We start from the raw sequence: 18702 nt of genomic DNA on the forward strand, positions 1-18702 counted from the left end.
AAATGACGTAGCTGAAGGCTACGCTATCGTCTCGGCAAATGAGAGCGTATTTTGTCAGTGAACCATCGCTAGCAAAGTCGGCTGTACAACTGGGGCGAGTGCTAGGAAGTCTCTCTAGACCTGCCGTGTGGCGGCGCTCGGTCTGCAATCACTGATAGTGGCGACACGCGGGCCCGACGTATACTAACGGACCGCGGCCGATTTAAAGGCTACGACCTAGCAAGTGTGGTGTCTGGCGGTGACACCACAGGAGGCCCTGTTGCCCAAAGACCAACGTATCACAATCGTGGAGATTGTAGAAGAAATGGAAATCAGTCATAGGTCATTTTCAACAACTTGCACGACATTTTGATCATTACCAAGACTGCGACTGCTCGCATCCATTCAGAAAGCCCGCCGGACCGAGGCACCTATGGGAATGTTGCAGCTGTGCCATACAAATCTCGATGATCTCCTTAGACGGATAATCACCATGGACGAGTGCCGGGTGTATCGGTAAGACCTTGAGACAAAGCGTCAAAACAAACAGTCTAAAGATGTGGATTAGCCACCACGGATAAGGCGAAAAACCAACAATCAATTGGGCAAGGTGAAGTTGGGTGTTTTTTTGGGTTTGCCTTAGGGTGGTGGTAACAGATTATTCTCGTTACGGGGCAAACTATCACAGCAGTAGACTACCGGAATCTCCTGGCGAGATTATGGGCGGCTGTCAAGACGTCACGTAGCGGAAAGCTGTTCGCAACGGGTTGTTTTTTGCTCTACAGCAACGTCCCTACTGGTAGAAGTTACTTCTGTAAAATATATGGGAGTAAGCGTACGGAACGATTTGAAGTGGAATGATCACATAAAATTAATTGTAGTTAAGGCGGGTGCCAGGTTGAGATTCATTGGGAGAGTCCTTAGAAAATGTAGTCCATCAACAAAAGAGGTGGCTTACAAAACACTAGTTCGACCTATACTTGAGTATTGATCATCAGTGTGGGATCCGTACCAGGTCGGGTTGACAGAGGAGATAGAGAAGGTCCAAAGAAAAGCTGCGCGTTTCGTCACAGGGTTATTTGGTAAGCGTGATAGCGTTACGGAGATGTTTAGCAAACTCAAGTGGCAGACTCTGCAAGAGAGGTGCTCTGCATCGCGGTGTAGCTTGCCGTCCAGGTTTCGAGAGGGTGCGTTTCTGGATGAGGTATCGAATATATTGCTTCCCCCTACTTATACCTCCCGAGGAGATCACGAATGTAAAATTAGAGAGATTCGAGCGCGCACGGACGCTTTCCGGCAGTCGTTCTTCCCGCGAACCATACGCGACTGGAACAGGAAATGGAGGTAATGATAGTGGCACGTAAAGTGCCCTCCGCCACACACCGTTGGGTGGCTTGCCGAGTATAAATGTAGATGTAGATTCTGCACTGGATACACATAGTGCTTTTCTGGGCTATCAAATTTTGCCTCAGCCTCCGTATTCTCCCGAAATGGTACCCAGTGACTTTTTCCTCTTCCTCGGATGACGAGGGCATTTCGTGACAAGCATTACCAGAATGATGACAAGGTGAATTTCGAGATATACGTTTCCTGAACCGCCAAAATACACATTTATATTAACAAAGCCTTCGGTAATTCATCCATCGTAAGGACAAATTCGAAGGCTGAAAGTGTAGAGAAGGACTAATTCTATCAGTAAGTTTCACGGTCCCTTCTTGATTTTTTTTATGTTGATTATTAAAAAATTATGACTTCCCTCGCAAGTACACTTCCACTAAGTCCCGTCACGTGATATAATCCATACATATTATAAAAACGGCTGTTCGTATATATGTATGTATGCATGTTCCACATCTCCTCCTAAACCTCGGCGCCGATTTTAACCATACTTGGTACACATATCACTTACTGTCTGAAATAAATCGTTGTGTGAGTAAGGACCACTTACCTATCAAAGGGGAGGGGGTGGGGGTGAAAAAGTAGTGTAGCTCACAACACGTGAATTCATAGAGTTTATTCATCCAGTATTTGAGAATAAGAGCACTTAACGACTTGCAACAAACTTTAGACATAATTTAAAATCTTTAAGAAACATTTTTTTGCCGACAACACCCACAAAATGACGAAAGTAGAAAAATCTATCGCTTACTACAGCTTCGCTGTTCATGCAGTAAAACTGCCGCATCAGGTATGACGTTTTAAGTTTATTATTTCTTTACAACTCACTGTTTTCACTGCACATGCTGCAGACAGTATTCAAGTGTGCCACTGAACGTTACCTGCAAAATTATATCACTATACGACACATAGTTCAGGGGATACGTCATTAACACTGACATGCGTAAAAACTGCCGTATCATGCATGACATTTAAATTTATTGTTTCTCTGTTACTATCTCTGTTCACAAAAAGTTTCGCAGACAATACCCACATATGCCGCTGAATGTACCTACAAAATTATATCATTGTAGGATATAAAGTTCAGGCGATATACCGTCATGAACACTGAGGTGCTTGAAAAACTGTCGCATCGTGCGTGATGGTTTAATTTATTACGTCTTTACTATTTACTTACTCGCAACACATTTCGCAGACACTATAAATATATACCACTGAATTTTCCTGCAGAATTATATCATTGTAGGACACGTTGTTCAGGAGATATAACGTCATAGAGACTGAGCTGCGTGAAATCGAAACTATAAGACAAAATTCGCTACAAATACATTTGAAATATGTGTACAGATATGTGTGAAAAGTTTTAAATACACTCCTGGAAATGGAAAAAAGAACACATTGACACCGGTGTGTCAGACCCTCCATACTTGCTCCGGACACTGCGAGAGGGCTGTACAAGCAATGATCACACGCACGGCACAGCGGACACACCAGGAACCGCGGTGTTGGCCGTCGAATGGCGCTAGCTGCGCAGCATTTGTGCACCGCCGCCGTCAGTGTCAGCCAGTTTGCCGTGGCATACGGAGCTCCATCGCCGTCTTTAACACTGGTAGCATGCCGCGACAGCGTGGACGTGAACCGTATGTGCAGTTGACGGACTTTGAGCGAGGGCGTATAGTGGGCATGCGGGAGGCCGGGTGGACGTACCGCCGAATTGCTCAACACGTGGGGCGTGAGGTCTCCACAGTACATCGATGTTGTCGCTAGTGGTCGGCGGAAGGTGCACGTGCCCGTCGACCTGGGACCGGACCGCAGCGACGCACGGATGCACGCCAAGACCGTAGGATCCTACGCAGTGCCGTAGGGGACCGCACCGCCACTTCCCAGCAAATTAGGGACACTGTTGCTCCTGGGGTATCGGCGAGGACCATTCGCAACCGTCTCCATGAAGCTGGGCTACGGTCCCGCACACCGTTAGGCCGTCTTCCGCTCACGCCCCAACATCGTGCAGCCCGCCTCCAGTGGTGTCGCGACAGGCGTGAATGGAGGGACGAATGGAGACGTGTCGTCTTCAGCGATGAGAGTCGCTTCTGCCTTGGTGCCAATGATGGTCGTATGCGTGTTTGGCGCCGTGCAGGTGAGCGCCACAATCAGGACTGCATACGACCGAGGCACACAGGGCCAACACCCGGCATCATGGTGTGGGGAGCGATCTCCTACACTGGCCGTACACCACTGGTGATCGTCGAGGGGACACTGAATAGTGCACGGTACATCCAAACCGTCATCGAACCCATCGTTCTACCATTCCTAGACCGGCAAGGGAACTTGCTGTTCCAACAGGACAATGCACGTCCGCATGTATCCCGTGCCACCCAACGTGCTCTAGAAGGTGTAAGTCAACTACCCTGGCCAGCAAGATCTCCGGATCTGTCCCCCATTGAGCATGTTTGGGACTGGATGAAGCGTCGTCTCACGCGGTCTGCACGTCCAGCACGAACGCTGGTCCAACTGAGGCGCCAGGTGGAAATGGCATGGCAAGCCGTTCCACAGGACTACATCCAGCATCTCTACGATCGTCTCCATGGGAGAATAGCAGCCTGCATTGCTGCGAAAGGTGGATATACACTGTACTAGTGCCGACATTGTACATGCTCTGTTGCCTGTGTCTATGTGCCTGTGGTTCTGTCAGTGTGATCATGTGATGTATCTGACCCCAGGAATGTGTCAATAAAGTTTCCCCTTCCTGGGACATTGAATTCACGGAGTTCTTATTTCAATTTCCAGGAGTGTATATGTGACATAGAGATAGAAGGAGATGGACAGAGAGAGGGTGGAGAAGGAAGTAAAGGAAGCGAGGAGGAGACAAAAGGGCAGGAGGAGATGGACTCAGAGGTGATGGTGGAGGAGATCATACAATGATATAACTTTGTAGGTATTTTCAGCTGTATATGTGCGTACTGTCTGCGAATTTTTTTGTGAACAGAGATAGTAACAGAGAAGAAATAAATTTAAATGTCACGCATGATGCGGCATGATCAGGACAGAGAGTGCAGTTATGCAGCGGAATAGAGTGAGAGATATAAGGAGATAGAGGGTGGGGAGTGGAGGAGGTGGACAGAGAGAGGCGGGAGAAGGAGGTCGGCAGTGAGGAGAACGGTGGAGATGGAAAAAGACGTGCACTAATAGAATTGGTATAAATACGTATCTGGTCAACGCCGGGTACTCATCTAGTAAGAAATAAACCTCTGTATGGAGATTCAAATTGAACAGCAGAAAATATGCACCAAGGCAGCTGTTGAGCTTTAAGGCCAAGAACCAGTCGTGAAGTCCTGTTCACGCGAGCGAGAGAAGAACCGGACAAGAGCCATCGGCAGAAGGAAGACAAACTCGTGGCCGGACTGCTGGAGACTCACGTCGACACTAGCCGTAGCCACTGGATACATGGGAGAAGCTGCTGTTGAGGTGCGAGATGACGCACCATAATCAGAGAGAGCAAGTGTATAAAATCTCTCTTTCTTTATCATGGACACACATATACACTCCTGGAAATGGAAAAAAGAACACATTGACACCGGTGTGTCAGACCCACCATACTTGCTCCGGACACTGCGAGAGGGCTGTACAAGCAATGATCACACGAACGGCACAGCGGACACACCAGGAACCGCGGTGTTGGCCGTCGAATGGCGCTAGCTGCGCAGCATTTGTGCACCGCCGCCGTCAGTGTCAGCCAGTTTGCCGTGGCATACGGAGCTCCATCGCAGTCTTTAACACTGGTAGCATGCCGCGACAGCGTGGACGTGAACCGTATGTGCAGTTGACGGACTTTGAGCGAGGGCGTATAGTGGGCATGCGGGAGGCCGGGTGGACGTACCGCCGAATTGCTCAACACGTGGGGCGTGAGGTCTCCACAGTACATCGATGTTGTCGCCAGTGGTCGGCGGAAGGTGCACGTGCCCGTCGACCTGGGACTGGACCGCAGCGACGCACGGATGCACGCCAAGACCGTAGGATCCTACGCAGTGCCGTAGGGGACCGCACCGCCACTTCCCAGCAAATTAGGGACACTGTTGCTCCTGGGGTATCGGCGAGGACCATTCGCAACCGTCTCCGTGAAGCTGGGCTACGGTCCCGCACACCGTTAGGCCGTCTTCCGCTCACGCCCCAACATCGTGCAGCCCGCCTCCAGTGGTGTCGCGACAGGCGTGAATGGAGGGACGAATGGAGACGTGTCGTCTTCAGCGATGAGAGTCGCTTCTGCCTTGGTGCCAATGATGGTCGTATGCATGTTTGGCGCCGTGCAGGTGAGCGCCACAATCAGGACTGCATACGACCGAGGCACACAGGGCCAACACCCGGTATCATGGTGTGGGGAGCGATCTCCTACACTGGCCGTACACCACTGGTGATCGTCGAGGGGACACTGAATAGTGCACGGTACATCCAAACCGTCATCGAACCCATCGTTCTACCATTCCTAGACCGGCAAGGGAACTTGCTGTTCCAACAGGACAATGCACGTCCGCATGTATCCCGTGCCACCCAACGTGCTCTAGAAGGTGTAAGTCAACTACCCTGGCCAGCAAGATCTCCGGATCTGTCCCCCATTGAGCATGTTTGGGACTGGATGAAGCGTCGTCTCACGCGGTCTGCACGTCCAGCACGAACGCTGGTCCAACTGAGGCGCCAGGTGGAAATGGCATGGCAAGCCGTTCCACAGGACTACATCCAGCATCTCTACGATCGTCTCCATGGGAGAATAGCAGCCTGCATTGCTGCGAAAGGTGGATATACACTGTACTAGTGCCGACATTGTACATGCTCTGTTGCCTGTGTCTATGTGCCTGTGGTTCTGTCAGTGTGATCATGTGATGTACCTGACCCCAGGAATGTGTCAATAAAGTTTCCCCTTCCTGGGACAATGAATTCACGGTGTTCTTATTTCAATTTCCAGGAGTGTATTTAACAGCTGAAAACTTGTTAATTTACATCACGGAATTATATTACACTACTGGCCATTAAAATTGCTACAGCAAGAAGAAATGCAGATGATAAACGGGTATTCAGTGGACAAATATATTATACTAGAACTGACATGTGATTACATTGTCACACAATTTGGGTGCATAGATCCTGAGAAATCAGTACCCAGAACAACCACCTCTGGCCGTAATAACGGCCTCGATACGCCTGGGCATTGAGTCAAACACAGTTCGCCGCACACTAATACATTTGGCACTATACACCGTTGTCAATCTTTCTGATATTTATTATTTAAACGTGATATAGCTATTATTCTCTCTACTTTTAGGATTTTGTCGATTCCGCTTTTCTGAGTGATTTTGAAAAGAGCTAATAATTGGCAACCAATGCTGTACAATCGCAATTAAGTCATGAGATGTTCAATTAACTCTTTTATTAGAACATATTACGAGTTTCGGGATTACACCCATCTTCAGACATCACAATTTTCAACTCCTTCCTAATCAACCAGGCGTGCAGCCTTGACAACTCAAAGAAAGACTGCTTGTGTCGCAGTTGTAGTCATATGTTACTGGACACTTTCTTTGAGTTGTCAAGACTGCACACCTGGTTGGTTAGGAAGGAGTTGAGATTTGTGATCTCTGAAGATGGATGTAATCCCAAAATGCGTAACATGTTTTAATAAAAGAGTCAATTGAGCATCTCGTGACTTTATTGCGATTGTACAGCATTGGTTGCCAATTATTAACATAAAAATGATCGCATGACGGGATTTTATGTCCTGTATATCTTTGAAAAGAGTTTCACTTCCGTAAGTCGCCTGTGGTTGAACCACCGTCTTATAACGTTTTAGTTTAGTTTTGACTGGTATACGTTTTTCACTGTCTAGAGACCATGTATTCCAGAGCACTACTGAAAAGTAATGGCAACAAACCACTTCCCTGTCGTAATCCTATTTCAGTCGTAAATGGTTCACATATTTCTCCTCTGAACTTTACATCAGATTTGGTGTTTTAGAGTTAATTTTATCATTTTTATTAGCTTGGGATGAAGTCTGAAATTCCTTAGTATCTTCATCATTCAAGATTTTTGGATAAAATCACAAGATTTTTTGAAGTCTACAAAGTTTATCACTTCTTGTTTTTGTCTTCTTTTGAAGTAATACATTACCAATTTCAAAGTAACCATCTGTTCTGGCCAGCTTTTCCATGGCCTAAACCTGCTTGGTATTCTCCTAGTTCCATTTCTTCTTTACGACGTTTGTATAGAATTCCTGACATGACTCTATATGTGATACAAGTGTTTTATTATTATTTATTGATTTTCCCTTTCTTTTTTCCCACCCTCTGTCGTCCTTACGCTTTATACCTTGAAATGGTTAAATACTTGAGCTACTCCTAGCGCCCGGACCAAACAAACAGTGGTACGAGCCAGTGCACAAGACGGCTAGAGCAGCAGCGAGGGCGCGCCATGTGTGTCGGCGGCTGGAGGCTACGTTCCACTTGCGGCTGCGAGCACTTTCTCCAGGCCGGCGCTGCTGCCGCCATCTAACGGTACGGCAGTCGTGTGCCTGACGCCGCCGGTGCTGCCGCCGCCTCAGCCTTGCTCTCGCCCAGGTGCGTCCCAGCTGATCTACAACGCATGCGTGTTAAGCTAAATCTTGCGCACATAGTGTTCCACAGCTTTTACGAAGTTAAAGAACGCCATTTTTAGAGGACAGCATGAGATTTATGTGACAGTTTCTTTATTATGACGTATTAAAGATGTCTTCACGTAATCACTGATGATATCAAACTGACATTTCTTAAACTTTTGATGTTCTTTGCTGTTTATTATATCTATATGATGAAAGACGTTGGTTTCATGCGTCTACGCTTACACGAATTTCGTACAGCAAATAACTATATGAGAACTCCAGTGTTGACTTAATCGATGTTGACAAAATTAAGAGTGTGAACGTTGGTTAGGTGAAGGACGCGCCCTTAAAGAGTACAGTGCTAAACTTAATTGTGGACAATAATAATAACCAGCATAGCTGCAGTTAGTCGAAGCTAGCAACAGATATTTTAGGAATCTAGCTTGAAGAGATTAGTTCTCATCTCTGTTTTCCAACTGAAGATGTTCCTTTTCGCCAATAGTAAACAAGAACGACACCGTCCTGCTGTGTCATTAAATCACACCATTTCTAGAATATCATACATCGGAATAAACCAGTACGTTGCGGGGGGGACTTCAGCAATTACTCTTACTACGCAAACTGTTTTATAAAGTGTTACAAGGAAATCTGTCAGGATATCAAAATGTACACCCTTTTTACCAAAGTAAGTAGTGGTACTGAAATTGTCGTGCTAGTACTTAAGAAATATTCTTGGTGGATGAGTTTTTGACCACGATATCGTGCGCCAAAGTGTTCAAGAGGAGCCGTAATCGGATCTTGCTCCAACCACCCAACCATCCTATTTTCTTCTATTTTTTTGCGGCTTTCGTAAATAATTCTAGGCCAATGTCCGGATTATTCTCATAATCAACGTCGCTTGTAAGCCATATTTCCTGCAGGTCTGAAGAACGATACATTACGTATTTTTGTGTTGACTATTGGTGAATCATCGGAAATGGAAAGATGCCCATCTGATTTACTTACCGGATTATGCAGAAATTAGATCGACCCTTAATAATTACGAATAGCACCATTCCATAGGGGAATTATATGATTTCCACTGAATCTAGGAATATAGTTTAAGCAAGTCACACCTCAGACATTACAAACTTCGTTACTCCTCCACAATAAATTTTCATAAAGTTCTACGTATGTACGCCTGCACTGTAGTTATAAATTAGTAGCAGTTAACGAGTTTGTTTGCGTGGCCATTCTCCGCAGCAAGACAGAAATATTTGTTTTGTAAATAAAAACCGCCTTTTCTTGCTGTTTTGTTTTGTATCATTCTAGATCCCACTGATGATGCCTTAAAGTGAAAAGGGCGAAACGCGTCTGGGAGAATAAAATACAGTGCAGCAAGAAAAGACAGTTGTTATTTACAAAACAAGTAGTAGTAGCTAGTAGAGAAACGCGTGCTATTAACAATGCTCGGAAGAGGAAGTTCGTGAAACACGACTATTCTGCTGCAACAGGGGCTATGTAAGCATCACTGTCAAACGACCTACCATTTTGTGCTACTCCAAGTTCAGCACTGAGGTAGTGGACTGGATGCAGCAGGTCTCAGCAGTGTACCGCTTTAACTCCTCAGATTACTTTCAAAGCTGGTGCAGTAATTAAACATTGTCTCGTATTCCGGAAAAGCCGCAGTTAGAAAATGACTCATCGGCCATGAATCAGTTTTTCTGTTTTATCTCACTCGTTTTAGACGAACAGCGAAATGTCTGCTTCCTCAAGACACGGCCGATAACTTCCTCACCGCTTCATCACTGTCTGGTTAAATTGATGCCATACATCCAATACCAACAGGCTGTTAACGTCTGGCAACAAAAGGGTCAAAAATCAGTTCTACGAAAATATGTCGTAATGATCTCCTTTCTAGTTTGATGAAAAGTATTTTGTATTGGAAACATAAATAACTCATATAAATGTTTAATAATATTAATATGTTGTCCTAAAATACATCTTATCATGATATGATCTAAAAGAAATGCTGAGAGTGAATTGTGTTGGAATAATTTTAGTATTGCTCAGAGGTACCTACTGAGCTGGAACTGCCGTTGCGCATTGGACAATGAATGGAAGAAACGAATGACACCTGACGTTTAAAGGCAGGCAGCGCTGGGGGCGGTACAACTCTCCTAACGTCTCTTCTCCACAGGGCCAACTAGGACTGCCTCGATTCTTTTCAGGGCTCAGCCTACTTTCGGTGCATCTCTTGTAAGTTTCCAGGCACTTTCTTATTTAGCATATGAGGCCACTGAACTAATCCTGGCAGTCAGTTGCTCCTGATGACAATGAGTAGTTCTGCGTGCCAATAGTTCGAGTATGTCAGCCGAATTAGCGCAGTCTGTAGACCTAGTAGGTTTTTTCATTATTTATTATCAGCAAAAGTTCAATTCTCTCTTTCTCTCTTCCTCTTTTTGTGTGTCTCTCTTGCTTGCTCGCTACATTGCATGGATCGACTATAACGCAGGGTGTATTATGATTAACAGAGGATACTGGCACAAGTCATACTTTACGATAATAGAAGCAAATGTGTTCCAGGAAACATCGGCCAGCAAACGAATCCTTTGTGAAATAAGAGCGAACGCAAGGCGACGATCCGCCATTGACTTCAGAACAAAATATTGTTCTGGTTAGTGTAGAAGCATTTGAACTGTAAACTTTGCGATTTATTCACCATCTGATTGGGCTCAAATTGTTATCCGTGGCCTATCTTGACAAAAAATACAGTATTACTTCAGAACTTTGCATGTTACAATGTACTATTCACCGTCTGCTAAAGCAGATATTGAACGTGTTATCCTTGTTTTTGGATGCAAAGCTGTACTCGTCTCTACAGTGAGTTACGAACTGTTTCGCATAAACCCTCTTCCTCCTCCTCCTTTCCCCCCCCCCCCCCCCCCCGCCGGATAATCTCGTAAATCTTGATAAGACTGTACTGTATCAACGTGAGTGCAAGACACATCACCTTTGAGATGACACCAGCCAGAAAAATTCAGACATTGACGTCAGGTGATGTTGGAGGTGAAGATACAGGACCTGCTTGGCCTATCCATCTCGAAGTGTTGTATTCACCAAATACATTTGGCGCCAATATACAAGGTGAACATAAATGAAACCGACAAACTGCAGGGACCGATTCCTGACTAGAAATAGAGGAAAGAATGTCCTATGAACATGTGTCTGGAAATGGACGGTGTGTGAGCAACGACGACAAATCGTCCCGAAACACAGTACACAGCTGTATCACATCCACATTACAACAGACGTGCAGAGTGGACTCCATGGGATTGCAGGTGATGGAGATAGTAGCGGTTGTCGTGCAGGATACACATAATCGTGCTTTGACTTACACCATGTTGGCGGGCCTCTTGCCTGGTGCTTGTACGGGGGTTCGTCTCAATATCCTGTAGAACACGGTCATCTAAATCTGTTGTACGCACGGTCCGCCACCTCCTTACAAGTTTGCCTGTCTGAAAGAACCCATGATCACACAAACGCCCAAAAAGAGCTTAATATGTTGTGTTGGTGCGTATGAGGGTGCTTGTTTCCGTATAGACATTTTACATCTACCTGGCCATACACAAACACGTCTCGGCTTGATCCCGACAAGAATACCTGGCCATACTGCTGCTTACAGTACGCTGCGTCAATAACACAGCCTTTTTCCTCCTTTTCAAGTCACGAATCCATCCCTGCAGTTTGTCGGTTTTATTAATGTTCACTCCGTATAAATTAAATGTGGCAAGAAGAGACCCCACCCCAACAGAAAGCAGCTGCTGTTATTGGCGCAGCTCTTTGCGCGAAGTAATTATACAGCCTCATCACAGTGCCAAACAGGTTTAGGCAAACTACAGCGTAACTTAAGGCAACACATTTTAGCAACAGTTTACAAAAATTTATTAAGAGAAAATATACATCAAGTATCTTGAGTGTGAAGACGCTTGGCGTTGTTAAAAGTTCACTTGTACTGTCTTCGAACACTGGACTAGTCCTGAATCCAGCGCACGACAGCTAGTAAAACATGTAAAATGTCCAGCTGCGCTCTCCTCGGTTGCGACTGTAGATACTTTACGATGCTGCCTTGAGACACGGTATTGATCTGTCTAACTAACTGAAAACTTGGGCCGGCCGTGATGGCCGTGCGGTTCTAGGCGCTTCAGTCCGGAACCGTGCGAATGCCACGGTCGCAGGTTCGAATCCTCCTCGGGCATGGTTGTGTGTGATGTCCTTAGGTTAGTTATGTTTAAGTAGTTCTAAGTTCTGGGGGACTGATGACCTGAGATGTTAAGTCCCATAGTGCTCAGAGCCATTTGAACTATTTGAACTAACTGACGATACACGCTCTAAGTACAGCCGTGCGTCTTCCTATATCCGCGTTTGGGGGATGGATTTTCACGTGGGAACTATTTGCGTGACGTGATGATGAAGCATAACATAGTCCATGTTGTGTGGCCCTCTGTGGCGTCTGACCGTGACTACTTTCTAGACGCTGGCATTGACGTGTGGAGCCCTCTCTGTGTATGGCTGTGTCTTGTACCTCCTGGCGGACACAGACATTGATCCACTAGATGTCGTCTTACGTCACAAACAAATTGTGCTTGTGTCCCATCATGCATCTACCACATTCCGCAACTATGGGTGGAATTTGAGCTTAATCGAAAACTGTACATTTAAAATTCCTTTGCACCTATTAGGACAATATTTCATACTGAAGTCAATGGCGGCTGGTTTCTTTTTTATTTATTTGGCCTACAGAGTGTTTATAATGTTGTGTTGTAGTTTACAGTCCGAAGGCTAGTTTGATACAGCTCTCCATGCTACTCTATCCTGTGCAAGCCTCTTCATCTCCGAATAACTACTGCAACTTACATCCTTCTGTGTCTGCTCACTGTATTCGTCTCTTGGTCTCGCTCTACGATGTTTACTCTCCAAAATTCCCTACAACACTGAAGTGGTGATCGCTTGAGGTCTCCGAATGAGTCCTGTCAACCGATCCCTTCATTTAGTCAAGTTTTCACACAAATTTCTTCTCTGCCCCGTTCTATTCAGCTCATCCTCATTAGTTACGCGATCTAACCACGTAATCTTCAGCATTCTTCTGTAGCATAACATTTCAAAAGCGTCTGTTCTCTTCTTGTCTAGACTCTTTATCTTCCACGTTTCTGCTACGGTCGCAGGTTCGAATCCTGCCTCGGGCATGGATGTGTGTGATGTCCCGAGGTTAGTTATGTTTAAGTAGTTCTAAGTTCTAGGGGACTGATGACCACAGCTTTTAAGTCCCATAGTGCTCAGAGCCATTTGAACCAACTTCCACGTTTCATTTCCTAACATGGTCCACTCAAGACAAATACTTTCAAAACAGACTTCTTAACACTTAAATCTGTATTCGATGTTAACAAATTTCTCTTCTTCCGATTCGCTTTTCTTTCCATTGCCAATCTAAATTTTATATTCTCTCTGCTTGGGCAATTTTCAGTTCTGTTATTTTTCTGCCCAAATAGTAGCACTAATCTACTACTTTTAGTGTCTCGTTCCCTAATCTAGTTCTCTCAGCGTCACCTGATTTAATTCGACTACACTCAATTATCCTTGTTTTGCCTTTGGTCATTTTCATCTTACATCCTGCTTTCAAGAAGTTATCTATCTTGTTCAGCTGCTCTCCCAGGCCTTTCACTGTCTCTGTCAGAATTACAATGTTATCGGCAAATCTCAGTTTTTATTTCCTCTCTCTGAACTTTAGTTCCTATTCCAAATTTTTCTCTGGTTTCCTTTACTGCTTGTTCAGGGCACAGATTGAATAACATCGGGAATAGGCTACAACACTGTCTCACTATTGAGCTGTCTAAAACACGTGGTTACAGTGTGCACTGAATTGTATAAAAAGAATGCATAGATTAATATAAGCTGTCAGAATTTCGTCCACCGTAAAATGATAACGAACACATTTAGAAGAAAATCAGACAACTGTTTTTTTTTTTTTTATTATGAGTCCACATCATCACGGAAATTGCATCACAAGCAAGACATAAAAATGAAAAACACATACCATTAAAACCTAAAGATTTTTCCCACTACTCATAAGGAAATTAACAATTACTTTCTAAAGTCGAATGTCTTTGCTAAACAAAAGAGAAGAAGCTGATTAAGGAAGGTGGTAGCCCATGCTGAACAATGTCTTCAAAAAGTCCAATGTATCACAGTCAAATATGGGACACAAAAACAATATGGGGTTAACATCTGCTTCCGATTCACAATAGCATTCACGTGCAGGAGAACCATAAATGTTGATTTGATGCAAATGCAACGAAAAATATGCGTGGTTGAAGTGGAGTGAAATGACAGTAGATACTGTTGATCGGTCCAAATGTGTGCACGTAAACCACGTCATCGCAGGAATTCGAGGCTGTAAGGCCGCATAATAACCACCTTTCTTTTGTTGGGACACGTACCACATCTCTTTCAGTAGACGTTTTCAGTGGCTCTTAACTCACGTATTTAGTCTATACGGCAACTTCAAATCAATGACATTCCCTATAGAGGGGGCTTCTTTCGCTAAGACCTCAGCTCCCTCATTGTGGCGGATGCCGGCGTGGTAGTGCACCTACACCAATGGTCAGCCCTTTATGAATACTGTGAACATATTCTAAAACAACATCCAGTGTATTACGGTTGGTTGTTTTATTCCATCTCTGGTGTTGGAATATTTTTAAGGGCGCCCTCGGAGTCAGACACAATTAATATCTTTCGGATAAGAGCTGAAGATGCAAACCTGAGAGCATCCAGAAGTGCCACGGTCTCCACTGCAAAAATAGGAACGCTTTTAGGCAGGTTGAAGTTTTTCCAGACTTGAAGCTGAGGGCATATAAAAGCACATCAAGTGAAATTTTGGATCCATCGGTTTAAATACGTAGATAATCAGGCCACTGAGCTGCAGTTGACGTGCTACGGTCGCAGGTTCGAATCCTGCCTCGGGCATGGATGTGTGTGATGTCCTTAGGTTAGTTAGGTTTAAGTAGTTCTAAGTTCTAGGGGACTGATGACCACAGATGTTAAGTCCCATAGTGCTCAGAGCCATTTGAACTATTTTTTTGCAGTTGACGACAACACTCTCCGCGCCGGTCGTATGAAAATAATTGACTTGAATCTGGAAGCTGAGTGTGTCGAGATAATATTCAAATAAAGGAAAATGCGAAGAACGTCGAATAGAACGAACGATGGGACAGCAAGGTGGTACAGTTGGCCAGAAGTTTTTTCTTTTGCAGGAGGCAGTCCATAATCGGTAAATGCAATCTCTACTTTTATAGACTGAACTGTCGATGAAGGCCATGCCCTGAATGTAAATTTCTCGGACAATATTTGACGTCTACTGTTCAAGGGCCTTTCCCCTGACTCCACCAAAAGGGCATTAGTGGACGTCGAGTACAAGGCTCCAAGAGAGGTACGAATGGCTCTGTATTGACGAGTATCTAATTTGGTGCATTGTGATACAGTAGACAGCAATAATCTAGTCGAGATCGAGTTATCACTCAGAACATGATGAGTAACGTACTCTGTTGCGCTCCACACAACACACGAGTGAGTGAGCGAATTACGTTAAAACCTTCTTCGTACTTAGATACTTCGTATTAGATCGAATGAGGCGCCCAGCTTAACCGAGAGTCAAATACCATTTCTAGGAATCGAGCATGATATTTTATGTGAAAAGTGAACATTCCACACGTGGCATGACCATCAATGTGAACAGCATTCGATTTGTAAAAAGGTATAATCAACCGATTTCTCAGCCCGTTAGTAGACAGCCACTCATCAATGCGCGCTATGGTAGTGAGTAACGCCGTTTTGGCATGAAGATACGACTCGGAATTGGAATAAACACATACGTCGATATCATATTGCAATATTTTAGTGGAGGGAGTAATCGTTCGTTCTTAATCATGAGTATACAGAGTGTACAAGAGGGGGGTTAAAATTAAATCGTGTGTCAAGCCCTGCGAGATGGGAAAAGGTCTTTGAATCTGACGTAGACTGATCTTTGAGCGACAAGGGTGCAGATACCATTAACCATTCTTGAAGGAATTCCTAATTCCTTCAGCTTGTACAAGAGAATCGGTATGTGTACGTTTTCATAAACTCCTTTAATGTCCAGAGAAGCGGTGACGTCTGTTTGTCTCGTTTGAAAGGCTGACTTGATATCCTTAGCGAGCGAATATAGATTTTCCATAGTCTCTTTGCCTTTCCTGAATCTTTATTAACTCCGAGGCATCAAATTGCGATTTTCAAGTCATGTTTCAGTATCCGTTTTACCATTGGCTCCCACAAGTTCGCAAGCATAGAGTAGTGAATAAAATCGATGCCAGGACATCTGTCACTCGACGATTTTAAAGACTGGTTGAGTTCTTCTTGAGAGAAAGGAAGAAGTCATCGTCAACTGGAGACGGACGATTTAGGAGATGCACCATGGGAGGACAGAGTGTATCGATAAATACCTTTAACAAGGTAGTGGAAGTAGGAATAGGAGAATGCCGTCGGTTGTTTCTAAAAGCCTTTTTTAATACCAAATGTTGGTCATATTGGTTGCTCTATTGAGTGAAGAGCAAAATTCAATCCAGTTATCTTGTTTAACGTTTTTCAAGAATTCGTTAACACGATCCGCTTTAACTTTTCGCACTTCCAAGACATTGTCAAAAGTAGAATTCTAGCGATATGTTCTCAAAGCAAGTTTGTGTTTTGTAACTTCTTGAAAGCATTCGGGATTCCACCAAGGAGGGGAACATTGCTTTATAATAGTGAACTCTTTTCTTCTTAGGAAAACTGACCTCCGCTGCCAATTCCATACAGCTGGTTAAAAATTGGTACCGGTACGCGTCTTCTACCAAAAAGTCACGTATGTTATCGAGTGTGTCTAATTATACCCGTATATCTGTCTCATTTGGATTCCGTAATTTTCCACTTACTGTTAGCGTAACATACTTGTTTGGTATCAACGTTTATACTAATGTGAAACTACCGGGAGATAATCGAATCCCATGGGATCTGTTTTAATGTGCCAGTTAGAAAGTTCAGTAAACAGATTGTTACAAAGCGTTTCATTTACTTTAGAATGTCTACTGAAGGGTGAATATACCATGGTAGCAACTCCATTGTTGACAATCATTAGGTTATTATCTTCGATAACGTTCATCAGAGCCCTGCCGCTTCTGTCTGTCATATCTCCTCCCTACGCTACATGATGGGAATTCAAGTCACCGTCTATTACAAAGCTAGGCCGAAGCTGGGTTATTAAGTGTCCCCAGTCGTCTTCCAAGATACTGTAGTGGGGAGATTTATACGCAGAGACAAATTCAAACGTTTTGTGAACAGGTTGTATCCGCACAGAAACCAATTTGACGTCATTTTTTCTTACATTGAGCGGATATGGTTGATACGGCATCAAATGTTTTACCAATATAGCAAAGCCACCTTTCCCATGGTGACGGTCCCCCGTTATCATGAAATAATTTTTAAAGCAAACAGTTTGCTGAGACTTGAATCATGTTTCGCATAACAGGACGGTATCAGGCTAACTAATGAATAATTCTCGTTTCAGTCTTCGTGTGTAGGAGATGGCTGACCTAGCGTTCTGCAGCAGTTCTTTTATAGGCTTCATAATTTGGGCAGGAAGAGAATGAAATATGTTTGTTACGAGGTGCCGAATATCGATATAGCTCATAACGCTGTTTTGTTGCATATTCTGAAAGATAACGTCAATAATATTTATAATCTTATCGATGAGTTCGGCGTGAAAATCGGAGAGTGTCGATTTTGTACTTTTGAAGTATCAGGCTGACAGGGACTATAACTTATAGGTGTGACTGAACGTCGCGTAGGGTACAGCAAAGAGCGGTTCTAAAATCCCTCACATACAATACTGTGTCTGCTTGCTCCTGCCTGTTGAATGGCGGCTCAAAACCACAACATCCCCAAATACAACACAAACGCTGCCTTTGCGGAACAATGTTTACTGGAAACTTTACCGTATACTGTCACCCGTGTCCGTTTTCGGTATTAAATATGACACTATCCATATATCGTACCGAGCGAGGTGGCGCAGTGGTTAGCACACTGGACTCGCATTCGGGAGGACGACGGTTCAATCCCGTCTCCAGCCATCCTGATTTAGGTTTTCCGTGATTTCCCTAAATCGTTTCAGGCAAATGCCGGGATGGTTCCTTTGAAAGGGCACGGCCGATTTCCTTCCCCATCCTTCCCTAACCCGAGCTTGCGCTCCGTCTCTAATGACCTCGTTGTCGACGAGACGTTAAAACAACACAAACCAAACCTAACCATATATCGTATTTGTATGTAAAAAAAAATGGCTCTGAGCACTATGGGACTCAACTGCTGAGGTCATTAGTCCCCTAGAACTTAGAACTAGTTAAACCTAACTAACCTAAGGACATCACACACATCCATGCCCGAGGCAGGATTCGAACCTGCGACCGTAGCGGTCTCGCGGTTCCAGACTGCAGCGCCAGAACCGCGCGGCCACTTCGGCCGGCATTTGTATGTCAGCATGTCCAGCAGTCAGGCCCAGCTCTTACAACGCCACAGTTCTAGTCACACAGGAAAGGAACCATTGTTCTTTGCTCTTTGTAAAATATAATTGCTGTCACCGTCTGATAACGTTCTCGCGGTAG

At 44.6% G+C, this 18702-nt stretch overlaps 1 protein-coding gene across 1 annotated transcript in view; it reads left to right on the top strand.

Annotated features, from left to right (window-relative positions):
- Positions 1-7919: 7919 nt before the first annotated feature.
- The window catches only part of LOC126248642 (protein artichoke), a 191114-nt gene continuing 180331 nt past the window's right edge, over positions 7920-18702 (top strand). The window contains exon 1 of the mRNA XM_049949825.1: positions 7920-7979. The gene's annotated coding sequence lies outside the window, so the exon portion shown is untranslated. The remainder of the gene's footprint in view (positions 7980-18702) is intronic.

This window comes from Schistocerca nitens, chromosome 3 (genome assembly GCF_023898315.1).
Source record: "Schistocerca nitens isolate TAMUIC-IGC-003100 chromosome 3, iqSchNite1.1, whole genome shotgun sequence".
Taxonomy (NCBI): domain Eukaryota; kingdom Metazoa; phylum Arthropoda; class Insecta; order Orthoptera; family Acrididae; genus Schistocerca; species Schistocerca nitens.